Here is an 11,144-nt window from a genome sequence, read left to right as displayed (position 1 = left end):
ACACACACACACACACAGGAAATGGGATGGATGAGATGGAAAGGTCTAACCTCTCCTAAATGATGGACACCATGTAGAGATGTATGTGTTATAGAACACTATGGGATATGCTGGTAGGAATACACTGGTGTATGTATACATACAGTACAATATACGTGTGTGTGTGTGTGAGAGAGAGACGTGTGTGTGTGTGATGACAAGTGATATGAAGGAGCAAAGGAAAACACACACATGCACACACAAAAACAAACACACACATACACACACACACACACACACCTGCCAAATGTGGGTGAATTTGTGTACTGGCGGGTGAATTTGGTCAACTTCCCAGCCACTTTGGTGGGTAAATAAATAGAGCATAGAGCTAGCATACCACAAATAATCAGATTAAAACCAGATGGAGGAGTGTGTTGGACAGTGAGATGGCTGATCTGCGTGTGTGTGTGTGTCTGTGATGATTAATATATTCAGTTACATTAACTCACACGTAAAACACAGAAATCCATCAACAGGTGAAAGTGTGAGAGTGCGACCGCAGAGGAAGCAAATCACTTGAGACATGAGAGATTTTAATCCGTCAGTTGTGTTAGAAACCTATTGTCAAATTTGAGGCATGTTAAGAGTTGGCTTTGAATCTATTATGCTTTTTAGTTAACGCCATATTAGGTTAAAATGTATGAAATGGCAAAGTGAAACATTTTCTTGTCTAAGTTTAATCTTGATATGCTAGTGAAAATGTTGCCAATGTAACCTAAAGTAAAGCGCCTCTCTTTCTCCCTCCCTCTTAAACACGTCCCTGTTCCATACGTTACAGCCTAGTAGTAGGCTAACAACAGTAAATAGGCCTAGCGAACTGCCAGCAATCAGCATAGAAAAGTAGCTTACTTCACATGTTAGGCTGTATAATATGATATAGCATTGATGGTCCTAAACCCTCCTAAAACCCATTGCGCTTGTCAAAGATTGGCAGTGACGTCGGCGGCAGCGTTTGATTGATTGATTAGTTCACTTTTTCAACATTATTGAGTCCCTGGAGATGTGACCGGTCAGGACAGGTGTAACTTGAACTGTTTGATTATATTTTCATGATTTGATGTAGCTTACCTAATATTTAAGGCATATTGAAACAATAATAGGCTATTTTATAAGGTTTACTTGAAATACATTTATTTTTATTCAAATACATTTAATCTTATTCTATAAACTGTTCAGATGTAGGGCCTATGTGGCTTAAATTAATTTTTGAGTTTGAGTTTGTTACAAATAAAATTCTAGCAGTTCATAACTAGCCTATTGTAGCTTATTTTAAAATAAAAATGTGGGTAAATCATCATGAATTTGAATGATTTGGCTATGACTTGACTTGACTTGCTTGACCCAAGCTATGACTTGAGTTGACTTGCTTGACTGTCACAAAAAATGACTTGGACTTGCTTGAGACTTGAAGTTAAGACTTGAGACTTGCTTGTGACTTGCACATGTGTGACTTACTCCCACCCACTGACACACACACACACACACACACTCACACACATATTAAAATCAGATGGAGTAGTCCATGAGCCACAGGGGGTCGTCACTACCACTTGGGGGGGCAAATTCTCACTATATTTTCCTGAAAGCTACATATCTCTGGAGTATAAAATGGTATGATGGCAAGTTGGATCTTGTAGCTTTGTGGCTGTACAGGCCTTCAAAGTTGACCTCTGATTTGAAAAAAAAAAAGGAAATTCCGCCTATTGGCTTTTTTTGTTAAAACACTCATAAGAGCCCAGAAAATAATCCAAACCTCATTATTCCTGATGCATATGTGGTGTTTGATGTTGGCATACATATTTTGACTCATTATGTGATTTTGCTCTTCATTTTGGTTGATAAAATGTGCAAAAAGACTTATGTGCAAAAAAAAGCTAATTTCAGTTTTCAGAGCAACATGTTATGGCAATACCTAAATGCAGATCTTATTGATCATTACTATTCTACCTTCCTTACTTTCAATTGCGAGTTGAAATTAAATGATGACATACATAGGTCTGCAGTACAAATGCATACGTTGCTAGGTTACGGGGACGCTGGCGAGACGCGCCGCTCCGTCTGGCATCATGTTTTTGTTTGTTTTTATGTAATGTTCGTAATTTTATGTAATGTTCTGTTATTTTTTTTGTATTTATTTGTCAAGTTAAATGTTTTCACCTTTTATTTACGTTACTTTCGATAGTTTTTGTGTTATTCTTGGTCCTTTTTTCTGGCTGATAACTAACGGTAACGTTAGTTTCTATTCGACTGGGTTGATGAGCTTGCCTTGACTAGAAGCTAGCCGTCCCTCTTCCATCTGACGCTGCACATCCTGGACTCGTCTGGATGGAAAGATTGCTCAGGGCAATGGGCCTACTCTGCGAGAGATCTGCAGCAGCCACGACCACCGAGCTGCGGCTGACCTGCGAGCTGCCATAACGTTAACATTAACGTATAGCCTCTGACGCTGGGTGCCTGCAGTCTGGATTGAGTGCTGACGCGGGGAGCTCTGATGGCGACGTCGGGAGAAGCAACAAACGTCTTGCTAAAGCCACCGAGCTGCTGATCAGCAGGAAGATCGCCCATCATGACTTCAGACTGTTGTTCTTCCGGTGCTCTGCTCTCCAGACTGCCAGTAGTGCTAAATCTGAGTTGGTCAGTGAAAGATCTTTGTTGGTCTTGTATTGGCAGTTTCACGCGGGTCATCATTGCCCTTGGACTTTTTCAGCTGGTTGTAAATTGGACTAATTTTAACATGATTATTATTATTTTATTTTATTTATTTATTTTCAATTTTCTGTGTTGTCTGTCTTGTATGTCTTAGTGTCACGGGAACGCTGGCGACTACGCCGCTCCGTCCGGCATCTTTTGTGTTTGTTATTTTTAAAAAAAATGTTTTTGTCATCTGGTGTCAACGCTGGCGACTACACCGCTCCGTCTGGCATTTTTTGTCTTATTGTCTTTTGTTTTTTGTCAATGTATTGTATGTAGAGCGCTTTGGGTTGCACTTTGTGCATGTTAAATGCGCTATACTAAATAAAACTGACTTGACTTGACTTGAAATGTTTTTTAAATTGTAGCTGAAACGAGTACAATGGATCTTTAATCTATTCATTGAATTCATCGTCAGAACAGGAGCACAGAGGATGCCATCCCTATGGTACTTCACTCTGCCCTGTCCCACCTTGACAATAGCAACACCTATGTAAGAATGCTGTTCATTGACTTCAGCTCAGCGTTCAACACCATCATCCCCTCCAAACTGATCACCAAACTCAGTGAACTGGGCATCGATACCTCCCTCTTTAACTGGATTCTGGACTACTTGTATTGCATTCATTGTGTCTACACTTGAGATAAATAAGTTTGTTTTTTCTTTTTTATCACATACACATATATTGGTAGATGTTTTTTCTTTACCTTGACATGTTTCGACGTATACTTCCATCTTCATCAGAAGGTCACACGGTGGAGTAGTGTGACACATTTTTATCAGCTGATGTTGTTACGGAGGTATGATCCACCTGTCAGTTTTTTGACAGGTGGACCACACCTCCTGCTGTCAGTCAGCCGCCCCCCAGGACGGCACTCCAGGTATGGGAGGGCATATACGCTCCCTCATCTCTGTTCATTGTCTTTGGGCTCCGCCTTCTTATTTCAATCGTCTCCTTTATCCAGCGGTGGTATCGGTTGTTCTGCTAAATGACTCTGGCATGCAGGAGGACCTCCGTAACAACATCAGCTGATAAAAACGCGTCACACTACTCCACCGTGTGACCTTCTGATGAAGACGGAAGTATACGTCGAAACATGTCAAGGTAAAGAAAAACATCTACCAATATATGTGTATGTGATAAAAGAAAACCAAACTTATGGATTCTGGACTTCCTAACCAACAGACCTCAGTCTGTTAGGTTAGATAATCACACCTCCTCAACCATCGAACACCAGTGTACCACAGGGATGTGTGCTGAGCCCTCTCTACTCCCTCTTCACCTACGACTGCACACCTGTACATGGCTCTAACAAGTCAATGTCAAGTTTGCTGATGACACTACGGTGATTGGTCTCATCAGCAATAACGATGAGACGGCCTACAGGGAGGAGGTCCAGCACCTAACATCGTGGTGCACTGATAACAACCTGGCTCTCAACACCAAGAAGACCAAAGAGCTCATTGTGGACTTAAGGAAGTCTAAAGCTAGCACACACACACCCATTCTCATCAACAGGACTGAGGTGGAGCATGTCACCAGCTTCAAGTTTCTGGGTGTCCACATCTCTGAAGACCTCTCTTGGACCCTCAACACCTCTACCCTGATCAAAAAGGCTCACCAGCGTCTCTTCTTTCTGAGGTCCATCTGTCTCCTCAGATCCTGGTGAACGTCTACCGCTGCAACATCGAGAGCATCCTCACCAACTGTGTCACATAGGGATCGACCGATTATGGTTTTTTCAGGGCCGATACCGATATCAATTATTACCAAAACAGGAGGCCGAAAACCGATATGTCAGTTGTCAAAAAGGGGGGTAGATAGTAAAGACTATATGCTGCAAAATTTTATTAAAAATCGTTTAATTATGCAAACTTTTCTTTCTTCTTTTGATACACAATTGTCTATCAACTTGCATCACTTTGCAAATGTAAATCCTGTGTATCATGTTAATCCAAGAGCTGAGTGATCGCAATTATTTTCATAGAGTAGGCCTGCACAATGGGCTATGTGCTTGTTGGACCTGTCACAAAGAGGATGCTTTGCCATCGTGTGTTTGTGTGCACGAGAGAGGGAGAGGAAGAGGTGCACGCGTGATGGCAAGTGTTACGGTTGAATAGTTTAACAAAACAGTTTTAAAATAGTTCTTAGGCTATTTAAGCATGCAATTTGTGTCCATGTGTAGGCTATAAGCTACACTTTTGAGAGCCTAAAAGGCACGTTAATAGCCAGCTCATGACGCGATTTTGTTCAGGTCGGATTAAATTACGGTTGGCCCTGGGTGCATGTAGTTTTTTCTGACAGTCCGTTTCAAAAAGGAGCAATTAGACTTTTTGACGTTCGCTATCACATAATTTAGGACTTGTCTGTACTATGTCCGTCGAGGTGTCCCGTTATTCACAATTAACGAACAAGGTGGAGGCAGAGAACTCTCGACGCGCAGCACCCGAGTTTGTGGGCTAACTAAAACAGCATCAGTAACGTGCATCAATCGGGAATTCGCTAAATGAAGGAAGTGGGATCAAAGAGACAATAGCTTACAAAGTGGTGTTTTTGTAACTTCAGTGTAGATGATTGTGATTCACTGCAACTTCAGCAATGTAGGCTACCTTCCTTACCTTCGAAAAATAGCTCCGTAGGCTACAGCTGAAGCCCAGTCTGCCTCAGTGAGAATCCTAAACTTTGTCTGTGTTCAGTCTTCGATCCTGATTGGCTGCATTCGTGCTAACTAACAAATCAGACGGTGTAGTGGGCGGGACAATGCTCTTGACCACAGAGTAGCAAATGCAGGGAGTGAGAGACGCTTTACAGACAAAGTAGCGTGTTTCATTCTTTATCCATTTCAATATCGGCTTATCGGTGGAAAAAATGACCGATACCAATTATTATAAAAATGTTAAATATTGGCCATAATAATCGGCCAGGCCGATAATTGGTCGACCCCTAGTGTCACAGTTTGGTATGGCAACCCATGACCGGAAAGCACTGCAGAGGGTGGTGAAAACATCACCGGTTCCTCACTCCCCTCCATCGAGGACATCCAGGGCAAGCGATGCTTGCGTAAGGCGCGCATCATCAAAGACTGTTCTCACCCCAACCACAGACTGTTCACCCCACTCCCCTCCGGGAGGCGTTACAGGTCTCTCCGCATCCGAACCAGCAGGTTCAGAGGAAGCTTCTTTCCTGCGGCTGTCACCCTACTGAACTCTAGCTCTGCATACCGGTGACATCCAACAAACTAAGCCCCCATCACCCCATGCCCCGCCCCCGCCTGATGCCTCCTTGCCTGTGCCTGTTGAGGTGTCCACGACCATGGCAACCTTGACAGGGACAACAAGGAGGCGGACATCCCCTAGCTCCCCCCCCCACAACTGCACTAGCCTATCCCACCCATCTATTTCATCCATCTATTTATTTACAAATGTACATACTGTAATTACACTTATACTGTACATAGCCATATTCTACTGCTTTTCATCCTGCACATACACTTATTATTAATACTATTGTAATGTTACTGTTTCTGCACTACAATGGTACTGTTACCACACTGCACATAGTTGTACATACTGTACATATCTGTCTATATGGTTCATACTAAATATCCATATTTATTCAGTTTTTCTGTAATATATTCTGTTAATACACTGCATATATCTATATTGTTCTTACTACTACTATAATGGTACCGCCACTACATTGCACATACCTGTACATGTTGTTCATACATTGTTCATATTACAGTACATAGCCATATTTATTCTGCTCTTATAAGGTAACTGCTAATACACTGCACATATTTATATTTAATTTATGCTACTCTAAACCACCTTCTGCAAAACAACTGTATACTGTCTACACTGCACTATATTTCTTGTCCTGTCTATGCACCACTTGCCTATACTGTGTACATCACATTGCACTTTTCTGCTTTTTTGCACTTCTGGTTAGACGCAAACTGCATTTTGTTGTCTCTGTACTTGTTCTCTGCACAATGACAATAAAGTTAAATCTAATCTAATTTAATCTAAAAAAATGATCTGCCTCTGCTTTGCCTCTTTACGGATCATGCTATGAATAGCAGCAGCAATGTCTGCATAAGTTGAGACATTGTTATTGACCTTCTGGACCAGAGACATTCCATCAATGATTGTTGCTGTATTATATTCATCTGGAAGATTATCTGATAGTGATGCAAGTTTCTGCAAATGCTTTGCAAGTGCTGCTTTAGAGGTTTTCCTTGGGGTCCCCTCAGGTGTCGCCAATGACCATGGTTAAGGTCCAAGAGGGTGACAAAAGACTTCTCTCATGTCCAGTCTTTAACATGATGGTCTTGCCATGTGCCTGTGTTTTCTTTTTTGACTCATGCTCGTAAATGTCTTTAATTTTTGCTTTGTCAATGTATCATGGAATTTGTGTATCTGACTCCAGCCTCTATGTCATGATCTTTGCCTATAGTATGAGCCTGAATCAGATCATCCCTAACCTCTTGTTGCTTTGCCTGCTGTGAACTCATGTTCCTCTGAAAATGGATTGATCCAATTTCAGTTTCTGTCTCATCAGATCTAACTGTGTAGAATTTTTAAAACTGTTGTAAATGTATGTACTTGTAGATCAAGTCTTGGAAAATAGTTATTATTTCTTTTCAATGGAAATGATTTTAACATCAGATGAAAGACAATTTTAAGTATGATGATAATAATAATAATAATTGTACATAATGATAACGATGTGTAAAGTATGAATATTTTCACCAACCAGTTCCTCTACATCTCATTCCCACATTCTTACTAGTCAAAAGTACAACTGAAATGTATAATGTAGATCATTTTAGCACCTGTGATGCAATTACCATAATTTTCCAACTATTAGCTGCAACTTATACATTGATTTTGCAAAATTTCTTCAGCTATGAGGTTAATACACGGGGGCAGTTAATATGGTATATGGTTTTGTTTCTTTTAACTTAAATAAAACACTGTCCTGTGGCTTATACACAATGCGGCTAATACACAGGAAATTACTGTATGTATTTCATGTGCCCTGGACATTATAAAATTATAATATTTATGTTAAACTGGGTACATGTGGTGATGTGAACAATTTTCATATGGTATTCCTTGAATGTAAAGGTAATATGTGATTGGTAATCATGATGTTTTGATCTCTTGGAATATCTCTTATGGGTAGTTTCAATAAAATACTAATTTACTGAATTTTGGGGTGTTTCCGAATAGTACATTTACAAATAGTAAATAGTATAGCAATGCAGACCTATGTAATCATTTGTATTTCAAGTCTCTGTTGGGTGGTAGGAAGGTATAAATACATTGATTAATGAGGTAGTGGGCATTTCAATTAGTGCTGCAACACGTTGTGTCTCTGAAAACGGAGATTTGCTCATTATTACACATAAATCTTGAATTTTATCAACCAAAATGAAGGGCAAAATCACATAATGATTCAAAATATCTATGCCAACATCAAACACCACATATGCATCAGGAATAATGAGGTTTGGATTATTTTCTGGGCTCTTATGAGTGGTTTAACAAAAAAAAGCCAATAGGCGGAATTTCCTTTTTTCAAATCAGAGGTCAACTTTGAAGGCCTGTACAGCCACAAAGCTACAAGATCCAACTTGCTATCATACCATTTTATACTCCAGAGATATGTAGCTTTCAGAAAAATATTGTGAGAATTTGCCCCCCCAAGTGGTAGTGACACGCCCCTTTTTGGGCCTGTGGCTCATGGACTAGAGGAATGTGTTGGACAGTGAGATGATTGCTGATCTGTGTGCGTGTGTGCGTGTCTGTCTTATCAGACACTCAGACACACACACACACACATCCACCAAATGTGGGTGAATTTGTGTACTGGTGGGTGAATTTGGTCAAGTTACCAGCCACTTTGGTGGGTAAATAAATAGAGCTAGCATACCACAAATACTCTAGTCTGATTAAAACCAGATGGAGGAGTGTGTTGGACAGTGAGATGATTTGCGGATCTGTGCGTGAGTGTTTGTGATGATTAATGTATTGAGTTAATGTGGCGATGGAGGTTTTGTGTGGGTGTGTGTGTCTGTGATGATTAATGTATTGAGTTAATGTGGCGATGGACGTTTTGTGTGTGTGTCTGATAAACAGAAAACTCACACGCAAAACACAGAAATCCATCAACAGGTGAAAGTGAGAGAGTGCGACTGCAGAGGAAGTAAATCACTTGTAATCACATGAGTGAGTGAGAGAGAGAGAGAATTGAATTTTTTTGAATTTCAAAAACCCTTTATTACATTTGTAGCAAACTCCAGCCGGACAGTTGTAGCGTACTGATGGTTTCTTTATTTCTTTGTGAAAGTCCTGAGACCACCGTAAGAGCTATGTACAATATAATACAATAACATACAATAAGAACTTAACATGACAAACATAACAGCAATATGTTAGGTTACAGTACAATGAATAAAAAGAAAGAATAGTATCTAGCCACCTTGTTCCCGTTCCAGCTGAGTGCTAAGATTTATCCTTAAGAATCCACTTCTTTAAGCTACAAAGTAGCACCGTAAGAGCTATATGATAAGCCTATAATACAATGATATTAATTAAGAACAAACAATATAATTTAACACGATATATTAAAACAAGGATAAAAAGAAAGAAAAGTATTTAGAAACCTTGTTCTCCGTAAGAGTCGTGTCCTTAAGCTACAATGTAGCATCGTGAGAGCTATACAAGTAGCCTTGTTCTCCGTAAGAGTTACTATTCCTAAGCTACAAAGTAGCACCGTATCCAAGACTTTACTGTAGCCTAGTTCCTTTAAAAGTAAATGCATTCTAAATAATGCCGTTGCCGTAGAGACAATAACAAGCGTGCAGCCAAAGCCTTAGAATGCACCTTGTGGAATGTCTTATGTAGGCTACTGTACCAATGGAATTAAGTCAAATATAAATGATACATATGAATTGAAATTAAACAAAAACGAATAAACAACAGGTATATTTAAACAAAAACAAATAAACAAGACATGTTTATTTACAACATTCTTGCCACAAAGTATTTACATGATCACTGTTACGCAGGTTGAGACCCCCCTCCCCCTGTAAAACTGGCTGTATCTTGGAAAGTATTGATCTTACATAAGAGTAATTTTACAGTGTCTCCTGGGTAACATAGGTACACCTGGTAATTTTTTCAGAATCTTTTGAGACCTAAGTGCGTGGGCCCTGGTTGAACTGACGTGGAATGACCCCATTACTATGTCGTCACTAGAAGTTTGCTCAATTTTGTTTCTACGACTAACATAGATTGCCATTTTTGCTTGACTTAGGAGAAAGTTTATCAGCTGACATTTGAAACGATGTTTCCGCACATATTTAGAGTGACTGTAGAACCACAAATAATGGTCTTAGCCTTACACACTGCATGAAAGCATGAAAAAGTCTCTCTCACAAAACAAAATGGGCACTCTTGACCTACAACAGGATTCAACACTGTAACAAAGGCATTAACTGCAATTGCTCCATGCAGAATCCTCCATTGTAAATCCCCATTGTAAATTTTTTTGGCTAAGGGTGACTTGTATAGTGCCCTCCACTGGGGTCGAACATCTTCCCCCATTTGTAAAACAGTACACCAGGGTGTTTTCACCCTCTTGTCCAGAGACTTTTTGTTAAAAGACTTCACACACAGTTTATATAAACACTTGCCAGTAGCTGCTTCTGACCCAAAAGAGACAATTGTTCAAAATGCAAGTAAGAACCAGTACAACCTGTCAAATTGAAAGATTGGGATAAGGATCATTACAGTCTGAACTGCACAGCCCTCTGAAGTAGTCCGCCATCTGCAATTGTTCTCTTGTTAGGAAGGCCCGCCATTTCTCAAGTAGCTGAGCTACTATTCGAATAGATCTCATCCCCAGTTGACTGGCAACTTGTTCAGCGTTAACAAGATCTGGTCCTGCTAACTTGAGTAAACCCTCCATAGTAATGACTCCAGACCTAAGAAGGCTATGTGTGATTGCGGGAAGAGACTTTTAAGGGACATATCTAAAACAGAACCATAGATGTTGCACTGTTAAAAGGGACCAAACTTTAAACAAATTACGATAAAACACAGGGAGTTTGTTGACGTTCAATCTTTTTGGATCCATCCAAAACAAAGTTCTGTCCAGCTCCAGTCCATCAAAAGTCTGTAAAATGGCACACACCACAGATTTCCAGCTGGAATCCAGAGGCCCCATGAGAAGACGCTGGACAAACTGCAACCGAAAGGCAGCTGTCCTACTTTGTAGGTGCACAAGTCCATGTCCACCTTCCTCTTTAGGTAGGTATAAGATGCTCTGTGGAACCCAGTGAAGTTTATCCCAGAAGAAGTCCACTAGGATTGACTGGATCCTTGACAGCAACTGTACTGG

At 40.3% G+C, this 11,144-nt stretch overlaps 3 protein-coding genes and 1 long non-coding RNA gene across 26 annotated transcripts in view; 1 reads left to right on the top strand and 3 right to left on the bottom strand.

Annotated features, from left to right (window-relative positions):
* LOC121718806 (NACHT, LRR and PYD domains-containing protein 3-like) overlaps positions 1-11,144 on the bottom strand; it is an 849,641-nt gene that overhangs the window by 239,143 nt on the left and 599,354 nt on the right. The window lies entirely within an intron of this gene.
* The window catches only part of LOC121718961 (zinc finger protein 2 homolog), a 389,219-nt gene that overhangs the window by 40,677 nt on the left and 337,398 nt on the right, over positions 1-11,144 (bottom strand). The window lies entirely within an intron of this gene.
* The window catches only part of LOC121718794 (NACHT, LRR and PYD domains-containing protein 12-like), a 338,838-nt gene that overhangs the window by 15,640 nt on the left and 312,054 nt on the right, over positions 1-11,144 (top strand). The gene's annotated exons all lie outside the window — the stretch shown is intronic.
* Positions 8,894-9,755, bottom strand: LOC121719055. The gene is made up of 3 exons (XR_006034114.1): positions 9,406-9,755; positions 9,222-9,313; positions 8,894-9,109 (listed from the first exon to the last, which is right to left on the bottom strand). It is a non-coding gene; the product is annotated as an uncharacterized LOC121719055 (long non-coding RNA).

The sequence above is a fragment of the Alosa sapidissima genome, chromosome 9 (genome assembly GCF_018492685.1).
Source record: "Alosa sapidissima isolate fAloSap1 chromosome 9, fAloSap1.pri, whole genome shotgun sequence".
In the NCBI taxonomy this organism is placed as follows: domain Eukaryota; kingdom Metazoa; phylum Chordata; class Actinopteri; order Clupeiformes; family Clupeidae; genus Alosa; species Alosa sapidissima.
This window is presented reverse-complemented; position numbering and strand designations above follow the sequence as displayed.